Genomic DNA, 14,138 nt, shown 5'->3' on the forward strand with positions numbered 1-14,138 from the left:
TAATGCATTTACAAACTCTAGAGGCGTTGGCTTTAGGCACGGCTGGATCCAGGCGCTCAATGATGACGACAGAGCTCTTGTTCTCTTAGCTGTGATTTTCTCTATAGTGACTTCATTTCTCAGTAGGGTTTCAACAGTGGTGGGAAAGATGGCCACGGCCCATCCCTGGGGTGAGGGGGAGGAGGCAGAATGAGCTTGCTCCATAGTCTGAGCAGGATTTCCATGCAGCAGGGAAGAGTGGTTCTGCAAAGAAAGGGAGATTGGGAAGACAGAAAGCCATGTAATCTCAAACCAATCATTCTCCCTGTCTGGTCATCTGTTTTCTCATCTTAAAATAGTATCAACAGCAATGTTGCATGATTAATATACAAGATTAGTATACAAAAATTAATTGTATTTCTATACACTGGCGATGAACAGTCCAAAAAGAAAATTAAGAAAACAATTTCATTTATAATAGTTTCAAAAAGAATAAAATACTTCGGAATAAATTTAACAAAGGAAGTGCAAGATTTGCATACTAAAAACTATAAAACATCATTGAAAGAAATTAAAGACCTAAATAAATGTAGACATCCTGTGTTCACGGAACACTTAATATTGATAAGCTGGTAATGCCTACCAAATTGATCTACATAGTCAATGCAATTTCTGCAAAATCCCAACTGCCTTTTCTTCCAAAATTGGCAAGGCAATCCTAAACATTCACATGGAAATGCAAGGAACCAAGAACAGCCAGAAACAATCTTGAAAAATAAAAGTAAAATGAAAGAATTCACAACTTCACCTTCAATTTCCCAATTTCAACACTTTCTGCAAAGCTTAGTCCAGTGCTTTGCATCCACTTCCATCTGTTCCAGCGGTCACTTGTCAGACCTCAGCCACCAAAATGGTGAAGCAGATCGAGAGCAAGTTTGCCTTTGAGGAAGCTTCAAACAGGGCAGGAAATAAGCTCGTAGTCGTTGAATTCTCAGCCATGTGGTGTGGGCCTTGCAGAATGATCAAGCCGTTTTTTCCAGTCCCTGCCTGAAAAGAATTCCAACGTGGCGTTCCTTGAAGTAGAGGTGGGCGACTGTCAGGATGTTGCTTTGGAGTGTGAAGTCAAATGCATGACGACCTTCCCGTTTTTCTTAAAAGCGGACAAAAAGGGGTGAATTTTCTGGAGCGAATTAGGAAAAACTTGAATCCACCATCAACAAATTAATCGATTATGTTTTCTGAAAACTTAACCAGCCATTGGCTCTTTAAAACTTGTAATTTTTTTTTTTACAAGAAGGAAAGATCAAGTAGAAAGATTATACTCAACTGCCATCTAATTATAAATGAGAATAAAATATTAATTCTACTGTTTTTAAAACTGTCTGGTGTCTTTGAATAACTTTCAAAATAAATGAAACGTGGCCATAAAAAAAGAAACTTTCTGCAATGCTAAATTAACCATGACTGTGGCACGGACACATAGATCAATGGCATAGAATTGAGAGTGGAGAAATCGACTCATATATCTATTGCCAACTGATTTTCAACAACAATGTCAAGACAATGAAATGGGGACAGAATAGTCTTTTCAATAAATGGTGCTGGGACAACTGGCTATCCACATATAAAAGAATGAAGTAGGATCCCTACCTCACACAGTATTCAATGGATCATAGTTCTAAATGTAAGAGTTAAAACTATAAAACTCTTAGAAGAAAATATAGGTGTAAGTAAATGACCCTGGATTAAGCAGTGATTTCTTAGCTATGACACCAAAAACAAGTGATAAAAGGAAAATAATTTGGACTTCATTAAAATTAAAAACTTTTGTGCTTCAAAGGACATTACCAAGAAAGTTACAGAGAGAATGGGATAAAATATTTGCAAATCATGTATCTGATAAGGGACTGTATACAGAATATATTTTTAAAAACTTACAATTCTTACAATAATGAAAATATAAGTAACCTCATTAAAATTTGAAGTTTTCATCAGATATCAAAAGATGTGAATATGTATTTCTCAAATGTGTGTATCTTCAAAAGAAGACATACAAATGACCAATGGCACATAAAAAGATGCTCAACATCATTAGGGAAATGCAAATTAAAACCACAATGAAATGCCATTTACATCCACTCGGATGACCATGATCAAAAAGATGGGCGATTACCAAGCATTGTCGAAGACATGAAGAAATGAGAACTTTCATATGTTGCTAGTAGGGAAAATGCTACAGCCACTTTGGAAAATGATATGGCAGTTCTTCAAAAAGTTAAACATAGAGTTACCATGTGACCCAGCAATTCCACTCTCAGCAATTCTACTCCCAGTTTCAATAGAATTGGAAACATATGTCTACACAAAAACGTGTACGCGAATGTACATAACAGCATTATTCATAACAGGAAAAAATGGAAACTGCCCAAATGTACATCAACAGAAAATTGGGTAAACAAGATGTGTTATAGCCATAAAACTGAATATTATTCAGCCTTAAAAAGGCATGATGTACTTATAAGTGCTGCAACGTGGAGGAACTTGGAAAACATCATGCTAAGGAAAAGAAATCATCCACTAAAGGCCACAAGCATATTCTGTGATTCCATTTATATGAAATGTCTAGAATTGACAGATCCATATAGATAGAAAGTTGATTATTAGTGGTTACCAGGGGCTGGGGGAAGGGAACAATGGGAGTGACTGTTAATGGGTGTGGGGTTTCTTTGTGAGGTGATGAAATGTTCTGAGATTAGATAATGGCATGGTTGTACAACTTGGAAAATATACGAAAACCACTGACCTGTATACTTTTAAAAAGTGAATTGATGGTGTGATGGTTAATGTTATGTGTCAGTTTGACTGGGACATGAGATGCCCAGATATATGGTTAAACATTAGTGTGGATGTATTTGTGAAAGTGTTTCTGGAAGAGATTAGCATTTGAATTGGACTGAGTAAAGCAGATTGCCCTCCCCAATGTGGGTGGGCCTCATCCAACCCACTGAGGGCCTGAAAAGAACAAAACAACAGAAGGCTGAATTCTCTCTCTCTGCTTAACTGTGTGAGCTGAGACATCCATCTTCTCCTGTCCTTGAACTGGGACTTACACCATCTGTAAGGTCCTCAGGCCTTTGGACTTGGACTAGAAGTGCACCACTGGCTGAGGACTTCCAGATTACAAAGAGCAATTCTGGGACTTCTTAGCCCCCATAATCATGGAACCCAATTCCTAATAATAAAAAAAAAATCTCTCCTAATATTTCTCTTAAAAAGATTACATATATTTACATATATGTTATGTATCTATAGCTATATATCCTATTGGTTCTGTTTCTCTGGAGAACTCTAACACAGAAGGCATGTGAATTATATCTCAATAAAGCTATTACTTAAAAAACTGGTATAAAAACATCCATGCTAGGTACACAGCAAGTGCTAAGTTTTAGTTTCCTTTCCTTTCCAGATAAACACTCCCCACTCCCCTTTCCCTCACCAACCCTGTTTAAGCCCTTCCGTCCCAGTTTCTATGGTAGAACTTCGAGGCAGTCCACAAAAAAGGCTGTGCTACACTACGCTTGGCCATTCACAGAGCAGCTAGGGTCATGATTAAGACGGCTGGCCTAGTCGTCCCCGATGTTAATGAATAAGATATTCATTTCCTTAAGAATGCGTCAACCTCTCGAGCAATCCTGGGAACACAGGGCGAGACAGATGCAGCTCTATTAATCCATGCAGGCCTCACATCCACTTTGATTCAAAGGTTTCATTCTGGTCGGTTTCCATAAGGAGGATGGTTTATTAGTTGGCGATGACAGGCTAAGTGAACTCAGGTACTGGGTGTTTGGCTGAGGATGACAACGAGGCTATTTTAACTCACTAGAGTTCAAGGGTATCTGCCTCAGCGCTTTTGTTTAAATTGATTTGTAGTCCTGCTCACTTGACCTTGCTGCATAAAATAGTTCCAAGGGGGAAAAATAAAAGAGCTCAATTCTAGCCAAGGGAGCAGATGTGTCCCAGGCCGCCTCCCCTTCCCTCACAACAGTGAACCCACCACCCAGCCGACCTTGAATGTGGGCTTCAACTGTGACTCAGTTTCCACTTACCACGCAGCAGTCACAGGAGTCAGAGAATGGCCCAGCAGGATGACCCCCAGAAAGGAAGAGGATTGCCCAAGGTCGTGAAATGAGTCAGTGAAAAAGTTAGGATTTTAATCCAGATTGGTATAACTCAAGCTCCTCTCAACTCTTATAAAACTGTTCAATACTTATTAAGGGTCTATCACCGACCAGATACTATCTAATGCTTTATATACATTAGCTCCTTTAATTCATACAACAGCCAATGAGATAAAGTATTATTGGTATCCCCATTTTATAGATGAAGAAACTGAGAATGCTTGTTTTACGTGGAGCTTGAGTGATTTGCCCAAGGCCACATGGCTAATAAAGTGACAGAGATGGGATTTGAACCCAGGGAGTGTGACACTACAGCCACCCTTTTAGCCATCACACCATGCCACCTCTATTTGCTTATTGTATTGTGAAAGAAAGGGAAATCAGATTCTGCCAAGGTCTAAACTGCACAGTTCTGGTGCCGCAATGGACCAAACTAACCTAGTGATTGTCGCATCCCCAAACCACCTCATGCAGAATGGAAATGGGTGACATCACTCTTTGGAATCACTCCTTTATCTAGGTTTCTGGAGTGTCCAAAGCAGGACTGTCTAACCAGTATGAAATGTACTGCACCTGACTGATTCCTGGAACTGCCCAAACAAGCTGTTCCCTCCTCTCCTCGGCTCTGAGCACTCAGAGACCTGCACCCCTGGTCCTCTCTTTCTGCCTTTAGCTAATCAGCCTGCTGGTGTTTGTTACTTGGTATGGACAGAAGGAGCCCTAACTGGGACTCAGGGCATCCTTGTGAAAATCCTGTGTGTCCTTGAGTGAGTCACTTACCCTCTCTGGCCCCTAAATTGCTCATATGTAAGATGTACATAAGGATATCTGCTTTTCTCACAGGATTATTCTGAGGATTCAGAGAACTTGCATGAATGACATGGGTGGATTTTGAACCCTAGAAAGGACCAAGCATTTAAGGAGTTATTACCAAGAGAGAGCCCTCTTCAAGTGATAGGGTGTAATGAGAGGGAGTGACCAGTAGGTGGCAGTGCATCAAAACAGCCTGTGGGGTGCCAGAAGGAACTTCCTATTAACCCTTCTTGATTCGGTATGTGAACCTTAGCCCCCAACTCCATAGGCACTGCTAAAATGGGAAAAGTGAAGCTCAGAGAGCAGAAGTGCCACTTCCAAGGACCCACCTGGCCCGGTAGAGCCGGGATCAGGCCCCACATTGAGGTCATCTCTGCATGTCTTCCTTCATTCGACTCCTATTTATCAGGTTCCTCCTGGGTGCAAATGCTTACGTGAGACTTTTCCCATGCGTTTCATTGTTCAAGCCTGGGGAATTCCCATCCAACCTCCAGATCTGCCACTTCCCATTGCCTCCTGGCATGTACTTACTGGGATAAGTACTCACCAAGCTTAAACTGGACACCAGACAGGGAGGGATGATGGAAAGTGGACAGCACCCCACATGGACGAGAGTATAGGAGACTGGTTCTAGCCCAAATATCACCTCCAGCTTGCTATGTGACCTTGACCAAAGCCTTTATTAGTAGATCATGAAATCAATTTAGTGGGTGTTTAATTGTGAACGAAAAGAATAAAAAAATATACTAGAGTACTCGTATATCTGTCATAGTATAGCTAAACATTGTTTGTTTGTTTTTTTTAATTGTTCCACTTTTATACAAACACGTGTGAAAATCCTGTGTGTGTGTGTGAATGGGTCCCGACATAAAAGGCATTTTGTCTTGTGCACCAGTCTCACTGTTCTGAAAACCCCATTGAAGAGCAGTTCCAACTCTGTATTCTGTGATTCAGTGTTTCCTGCCCTTTGCCATCTTCACATCTCCAGGACGACCCCAACCTGCCCAGGTACCTGGGTACATTTCTACTTTCAGCAGTTTGCTGCCTCAGCAGAGGAAAAGTCTAGTAAACTCACATCTTTCACTATTTACAATACTGGTAATGTGCACATTTTATCCCCAATGCAATCAGACGTGGTAGATATTACCCCATGTACAGATGAGAAAACTGAGGCTTAGAGCCGTGGTGTGACTTTCCCAAGGTCTCACAGCTAGCAAGTGCTGGAGGGAGGACTTGAACCAGGGTCAGCCTCACCCTGAGAGGTTGTTGCCTCCACCGCCTCCTGCTGCCTTGAACACAGAGAGGGCCTGGGGGTCTCCTCCTAAGAAAAGCAACAAGGGCTTACCAGCACTTCCATTTCTCTTATTCCGAGTCACTTTTATTTTCTCTCTCTCTCAAGTTTGATTGAATTTATACTTAATGAATCCAACTTTGTCATTTAGGGAGGTTGGAGCAATAAGACTTGACAAGGGGTGAGTAATGATGCAATCAGCTGCGCTGGGAGCCCTCTCGGGCAGCAGCTCAGAGCGGGCACCATCCCTGCTCCCTCCCTGGAGTCATGGTGCACAATGCAAGCAACCTGACTCCCTTTGAGGAGCAAGACTGAGCGTAGGGTCCAGTCACTTTATTTAGGTCGAGAGGTCAGAACAGGCCTTTTGGGTTAGAGTGGGTAAACGAGGTTGAGGATGGGGATCAGCAAGATGGGAGAAGTGGTACCAGTTCTGCCAGTGACCTGCTTGCTCCATGCCCCTGGGTAAATCACTTCACTTCTCTGGTCCTCAGTTCTCCCATCTGTAAAATGGAGCGATGGTCTAAGTTTGCTGTTGCTTTGTAAATGGTAGGAGGGAGGGAGGTTCAGGCTCCTGTTGGAATTTTACAGGTAGATGTTTGACAGCAAATTAAACTACTTGGAAGTCCATTTCCTGTTCTTGTATTTGCTAGGGATCAAGGGCAGCTCCACCGGCCAGGCCTATGCCCCATGTACAAGGCTGGTGGGAGGACCCCTAGGGAGAAGGGAGGGTAACAATCTGTGATAAAGGAACAAAATGAACAATCAAAATTTTAATAAAATGTGATCTCACTAAAGTGGCTGGAAGAATATATACAAATGTTCACAGAGGTAGAATTTTATCGGTTTCCTCTTATTCTTGTCTGAAATTTTAAATCATTTTTATTTTTAATGAAATAAAACACAGAAGGGTACATACCACATGCATGTCGAGTTTGATGAATAATTATAAAGTGAACAAGTATGAAACTGGCTTCATTGTAACTCCTTAAAAGCCTCTCAAGTGCCCTTCTCAACGAAATCATTCCTGCTCCTTAACAGGGAGTTTTTCACCCATCATCTCTGTTTTATTTTTCATTGTTTTACCACCTAAGTAGGCATCCTAAAGAATGGTTAGTTTGTCCTAGTTTTAAAATTTATATAAATGGAATGATACTGTGTTATTTTGTGGGCGTGTGTCTATGAGGTGTGATAAAAAAATACAAATTTTTTTTTTTCCATTTTCATTTTCATGAAATATCTTTTTTCTACTCCTTTACTTTCAGTCTGTGTGTGTCTTCTGATTTGAAGTGAGTCTCTTGTAGGCAGCGTATGTATGGGTCTTGTTTTCTTATCCATTCAGCCACAGTATTTCTTTTGATTGGAACATTTAATCCATTTACATTTAAAGTGACTGTTGATAGATATGTAGTTTTTGCCATTTTATTACTCATATTTTAAAAATCATTTTGTTGTTGTTTATTAAAGAAGTCCCTCTAATAATCCTTGTAATGATGGTTTGTTGGTAAGGAACTCCTTTAGATTTTTCTTGTCTGGGAAGCTCTTTATCTGTCCTTTGATTCTAAATGATAGCTTTGCTGGGTAGAGTAATCTTAGCTGTAGATCCTTGTTTTTCTTCACTTTGAATATTTCCTGCCAATCCTTTCTAGCCTGCAAAATTTCTGTTGGGAAATCAGCTGCCATTATTATGGGAGCGCCCTTGTAGGTAACTAATTGCTTTTCTCTTGCTGCTTTTAAGATTCTTTCTTTATCTCTAACCTTTGGCATTTTAATTATAATGTGTCTTGATGTGGGCCCCTTTGAGTTCATCTTGTTTGGAATTATCTGCTCTTCCTGGGCTGGTATATCTATTTCCTTCACCAGGTTAGGGAAGTTTTCCATCATTATTTCTCCAAATAGGTTTTCAATTCCTTGGTCTTTCTCTTCTCCTTCTGTTACCCCTATTATGTGAATGTTGGTATGCTTGATGTTGTCCCAGAAGCCTCTTAAACTGTCCTTATTTTTTTATCCTTTTTTCTTTTTGCTATTTTGTTTGGGTGTTTTCTACCACTGTTTTTTCTAAAACGCTGATTCAATCTTCTGCTTCATCTAATCTGTGATTCCCTGTAATGTAGTCTTCATTTCCATTATTATATTCTTTATTTCTGGTTAATTCTTTTTTATGTTTTCTACCTATCTCCATTTTTAGGTTTCCTATTTCTTTGTTGAAGTTCTCCCTGAGATCATTAAACATCCTATCACCAATGTTTGGAATTCTGTGTCTTGTAGATTGCTCTTAGTTTGTCTCCATTTTGTTCAGTTCTTTTTCTGGAGCTTTCTTCTGTTTTTTATATGGGACATGTTTCTTTGTCTCCCCCATTTTGGCTGCCTCCCTGTGTTTGTTTATAGGTAGGGCTGCTATGCCTCCTGGTCTTGGTAGAGTGGCCTTATGTAGTAGGTGTCATGTGGGATCCTGTAGTGCAGTCTCTCTTATCACCTGAGCTGCACATTCCATATATGTTCTTTGTGTGGGTTATGTGTGCCTTCCTGTTATAGTTGAGACTTGATTGCTGTTTCCACATCAGTGGGAGGGATTGACCCTTAGGCTGATTGGTTGTGAGGCCTGGCTGTGAATAAAGTGGAGGAGCTATGGTGCAGGGGCTGACCCTATAGAGCAGGGTACTCTTTAGCAGGGTTCTGGTGCCTGGCCAGTCTGCCTTTTGGGTGTGTCATCCTTGGAGATGGCCAGGTGATGTTCCAGCCTGGTCTGAAGCCGGCCATTGGGCCTGCCAGCCCTGAGGCCTTCTGGGAGGGTACCTACTGCAGGCCAAGTTCAGCTGCAGTCTGTACCCTGACTGAGGCCACCTGGCATAAGCCACAAAGCAATTCAGAGATGGCTGCCACTTATGCTGTGCTTAGAGGTGCCTTGAGAGGCCAAGCCGTGAACCAAGGCCAGCTGCCAGTAGTGCCAGGCTTAGGACTGCTCAGCCAGAGCTACAGAACATGCTAGAGCCAGATGGTGCTTGTTGGAGTTTTGTGAAACTTTGAGAGATTTTAGGAAGGTCTGCAGCATGAGCCAAGAAAGGCCATTGATATGGAAAAGCCACTGGAAGTAGCTTGGGTGTGCCCGAAAGTTGAGTGGGGTTTGATCTCAGGGCCTCACTAAGAAGGTACAGATGAAAGATGATAGACAGTTTGATGGAGACTCAGACATGACATCACCCTGCATCTGTACACACGGAAGGGGAGGGCTCACCAAAGAAACCATGGTTTCCGTCAGCTCCTCCGTCCAGGAGAGAGCTGCCTCTCCAGCCCTCACCCTGAAGCTAGACAATTTAGTTTCTCCTCGTATGTGCTTGATGCCTTTTGAGCTGCTGCCCCAGTGCTGGATCTCAGAGCAAGTGAGCCCATCAGCAAGTAAGTCTGTGCATGGTTCCTTTATCAAAGCACCTGGGAGTGCGGTCGCCCTCCATCTTACTCAGCCACAATCTCCGCTTGTTTTCACAGCCAGAAATTATAGGGACATCTCTCCTTGGCACTGAAACCCTGAACTGGGCATGGGCTGGGACCCCACTCTCTTTGGGTAGGGGGGGGGAACCGCTGCAGCTGAGATATCTTTCCCAATTTTTAATGGTCACACACAGGTGAGGGACCAGCCTGTTTCATGTCTCTGCCCCTCCTACCAGTCTCAAGATGGCTTCTTCTGTGTGTCCTTAGTTTCAGAGCTTTAGTTCAGCTAGACTTCAGGTGATTCTCAATAATGGTTGTTCTGTGGTTTCGTTATAACTGATGTGGTCCTGAGAGGATGTGAGCACAGTGTTTACCTATTCTGCCATCTTGACTAGAAATCAACATGTTTTAAAAATGTATCCTCGTTATGTTTGTGGCTATAGTTGGTGCATTTCTGATGCTGTATGGTAGTAAATTTTATATGTATACTAAAATTCATTTACCTGTTCTAACACTGGTAGACAATTGTGTTGTCTTCTCTATATTTTCCAATTTTTCTACAATGAACATGTCATTACATGTGGAGTGCCTAGAACATAGTAGGTGTTCAATGAAAAATTTTGAACAAATGCAGAAAAAGTGATGTCATTTTATTATTATTATTATTATTATTATTATTAAAGAAAAGTTTTAGTGGTACTAGAAGGGTTGAAGCTATGTACAAAGATGGATCACAGGGAGAATTTTCCAGATTTGCAGATTTTCCCTGGAGCTCGGAGGAGACACATCAGGTTAAAGTAGAAGATTGGCGGATGTCATCTCCATTACCTAGAAAAGCCTCAAGCATATTTGGGTGTCCCATTTAAAATAAGAATAGAGTAATATTAAAAATGAAGAAAAAATTCCCACAATCATAGTGTTACATGTGTGATTAGAGAAAATTAAAATTTACAGGAAGCATTGCAGTGAAGTAGGCAAAGCAATTAACTAGGAAGCAGAGGAACTGAGTTTAATCCCAATTCTTTCATCAATGAGCAATGTGGTCTTGAAGTAGCCATCCTAACATCTCTAACTTCTCAGAGCCTCAGTTTCCTCATCTGTAAAATGGGACTGATCCCTCAAAGGACTGGTCAAGTGAGATGATGTACATAACTGAGTCTTGTAAAAGTCTATGCAAGTGCCAGGGTTTTCTATGAAACCACAGGACAGAAAACAAATCTCTTACAAGGTCCATTACCTAACATATAACATCCATTTCCTCACTGCCTACCACATACCATCCCCTGCCGGAGGCACAGAAGATACAGAATGAGGAGACATAGCCTGCTTATAAAACAGGGAGAGTAGACTAATCTGGAATAAAAGTGACCAGTGTTAGTTATGAGGAATTTGACTTAATTGGAAAGGTCGGGGGCAGGAGCGAGAATGGGAGACTCCCTGGTCACTGCCTGCTGTCTTGTTAGCACCAGGAGGGAAGAGACACAGGCTGTGCCAGACACAGAGCAGACATTCCATTTTGAAAGAAAGAATGAATGAAAGTAACAACAATATTTTCTTATCAGATTTTGGAAGCACATCCTTCCCCTCATTCCACCTACCTTTTGGGTCATAGATCTCTTTGAAAAGTTGACAAAGGTTTTGAATGCTCCTGAAATCCCACAGAGGTCCAGGAAGTCCTGTTACAACCATGAATTCAAACAGAGTTCTCAACCTTTTTTTTTTTGAAACGTTGACCTCTTTGGCAGTATAGAGAAGTTCATAGGTTTCTTCTCAGAATGATGTTTTTAAATGGAAATAATGCACATATATACTTAACTGCATATGTATTTTTTATGAAAATATTTTATAGGATAGCAAAGAGTTTCAATAATATTGAAATATAATTTTCAACATATTAAGTGAACAAATATAGAAAATAGATATATTTCTCTATTAATGCATTAAATAACAAGCTTTAGCAACAGGTCTAATAACTAACATGATTTTGAGATAGTGATGAACCTAATAATATTTCAAGATACCTGTAACAGCTGTATTGGGATAGGAAAACACCTGGGATTTTTATTGGTGACACGCCATAGTTCTGCTAAAGTGACTATGGCTTGTTGCCTACATTCAGAAGGGAAGAAAATGCTAAAGTTCAGTTACAAAATTAGTGAAAATAAAGAGAAATAGACATGCATTTTTCTTTCCCCATCCAAGTTTATAGACCTCCTAAATTCTAAACATACCTCAGGTTAAGAGCCCCTGCAGGTGGTTGAAACTGTTTTTGTTAATACCGAAGTGGTCCATACTGTACCAGCATGTCTTTTTGGAAAAGGTTTCTCCTTTTAAAAACACATGAACACACCCAAAGACTCAGCCATCTGTGGAGGCCAAGGTGGTGGAGGGGACGCAGGGCAGGGTAGAGCTGGGGACAGGGAGGGTCTTACGGCATTAAAAAACAAACAAACCTGCAAGTGTGAACATTTGGGTCAGGTACCCCCCCAAAAGCTCCTCTGACACCACAGCCCGCAAGTCCATATGACATTATACACTGGACCAAAAGACAACAGGTCCAAAACACAGCGTTTCAAGACCATGAGAAGCAACTCAGCTAGCACACAGAGGTAAATTCTGTTTTAGATGCTTTTTCAATACACACACACACACACACACACACACACACACACAAAACAAAACCAATGACCTAAGCTTACTGCTTTAGGTCTTGGAAAATAGATTTCTCTCCCCCACCCCCACCACACACACAAACCCTAAGGAAAATAGTAGGCAGGGAAGAAAGATAACAGCCGGAATAAACAAACTAGGAAGCACAAGAAGAGTGGAATCAATAAATAAAACCAAAAGCTGATTCTTTGAGAGACCTGATACAAAAGACCAACTCTGACAAATATAATCAAGAAAAAAAGCCCAAATGAAATCAGAAATGAGGAAATGATTACAATGATGAATCAAAAAGATTAAAAATATTCTATAGCAAATTTGTTTGAAATTATCAATTAGACAGACAATAGTCTGCAAAAATATAAAATAACCCAATTGATACAACGAGCAATGTAGGCTAGACTAATAAGCAAGACTGAAAGAATGAGAACTTTAATAAAGAACAACCCTCCCTACCCCTGAAAAAGGACATTTGTACCCACCCCAGAGTCTCTGGAGAAATCGATCCCAATTTTACAGAACAGTGCATTTCCATGTTACATAAATTATTCTTTAACATAGGAAAAATGGTTTTTTAAAAAAACTGCTAATTCATTTTGCAAGGCAACAGTCCTGATTTTAAGCCCTGATACAGAATTTTTTTTTAAAGGAAACAGGATCCAATATCATTTGAGAGTACAGTCCCAGCAAATAGTGTTCAGCAGCATATTAAGAGACAAAAACACCATGACCCCAAAGGGTTTCTCCAGCAATGCAAGGAAAGTTCAGCGCAAGGGTATCTATTAATGCAACACACCAGATCAATAGATTAAATAACATGAACCATATGATCATCCTAATGGATGCCAAAGAATGCATTTCAATAGATGTCAAAACATTTTTAAAGATAAGAATAGAACGATACTTCCTTAACATAAAAGGATCTATTTAAAACCAAGCCAGCATCCTTTTTAATGGAAAAACATCAGAGATTTTCCTATTAGAAAAGGGAATAAAATAAATACACTCTCTATCAATGTTATTATTTAATATTATATTGCTATATCTGGCTGATGTAATAAGACATGAAAAAGAAACCATAGGAATAGTTATTAGAAAGATAGAAAGCTTCATTAAATGACATCTTTTAAAAATATTATGTTCTCATTTAAGGAAGCATTAGCAGTAATACAAAAGTTCAATAACTGGCTAGATATAGATACATGATAAATATTTTAAAAATTAATAACTTTCTTAAATAAATGCAATAACAAGACAGGAAACAAATTAAAAAATGAGATCTAATTAATTGTCAAATGTAATTATTTATATACTAAGACATAAACATGGCATACAAAAAAATTTCAAAATTTTCCTGGAAAAAAAAGAAATTTTCCTGGAAAGTGTAATATTAGGTCGGTGCAAAAGTTATTGCAGTTTAAAAGGTTAAAAATAACTGCAAAAACCGCAATTACTTCTGCACCAACCTGATAGAAAAACGTGTTTCTCAACAGAAATCTAAATATTTTAATTTTCTGATTTCATGATTCGAGATAATCTCAAAATAATACAAAAGGATTTCTTAGAGAATTTTACAACATGCAAACTTTTTTAGAAGAACCTGCAAAATAGCAAAGAATATTCTGCAAAAAAGAGCTATGATAATAGAGAACATTTAAATAGATCATTGAAGAACAATAACTAAAAGGGTGTGGTAGTAGAGCAAAATTAGATCTAGAGTTTGATTAAATCAAAGATCCAAAAACAGACTTAATGACACAAAAGAATTTAACATATAAAAAGGA

The 14,138-nt window shown here is 39.7% G+C and overlaps 1 pseudogene; it reads left to right on the forward strand.

The window, feature by feature from the left end:
- Positions 1-889: 889 nt before the first annotated feature.
- LOC109459789 (thioredoxin) lies at positions 890-1,221 on the forward strand (annotated as a pseudogene).
- The last annotated feature ends 12,917 nt before the right edge of the window (positions 1,222-14,138 follow it).

The sequence above is a fragment of the Rhinolophus sinicus genome, linkage group LG04 (assembly GCF_036562045.2).
Source record: "Rhinolophus sinicus isolate RSC01 linkage group LG04, ASM3656204v1, whole genome shotgun sequence".
NCBI lineage: Eukaryota > Metazoa > Chordata > Mammalia > Chiroptera > Rhinolophidae > Rhinolophus > Rhinolophus sinicus.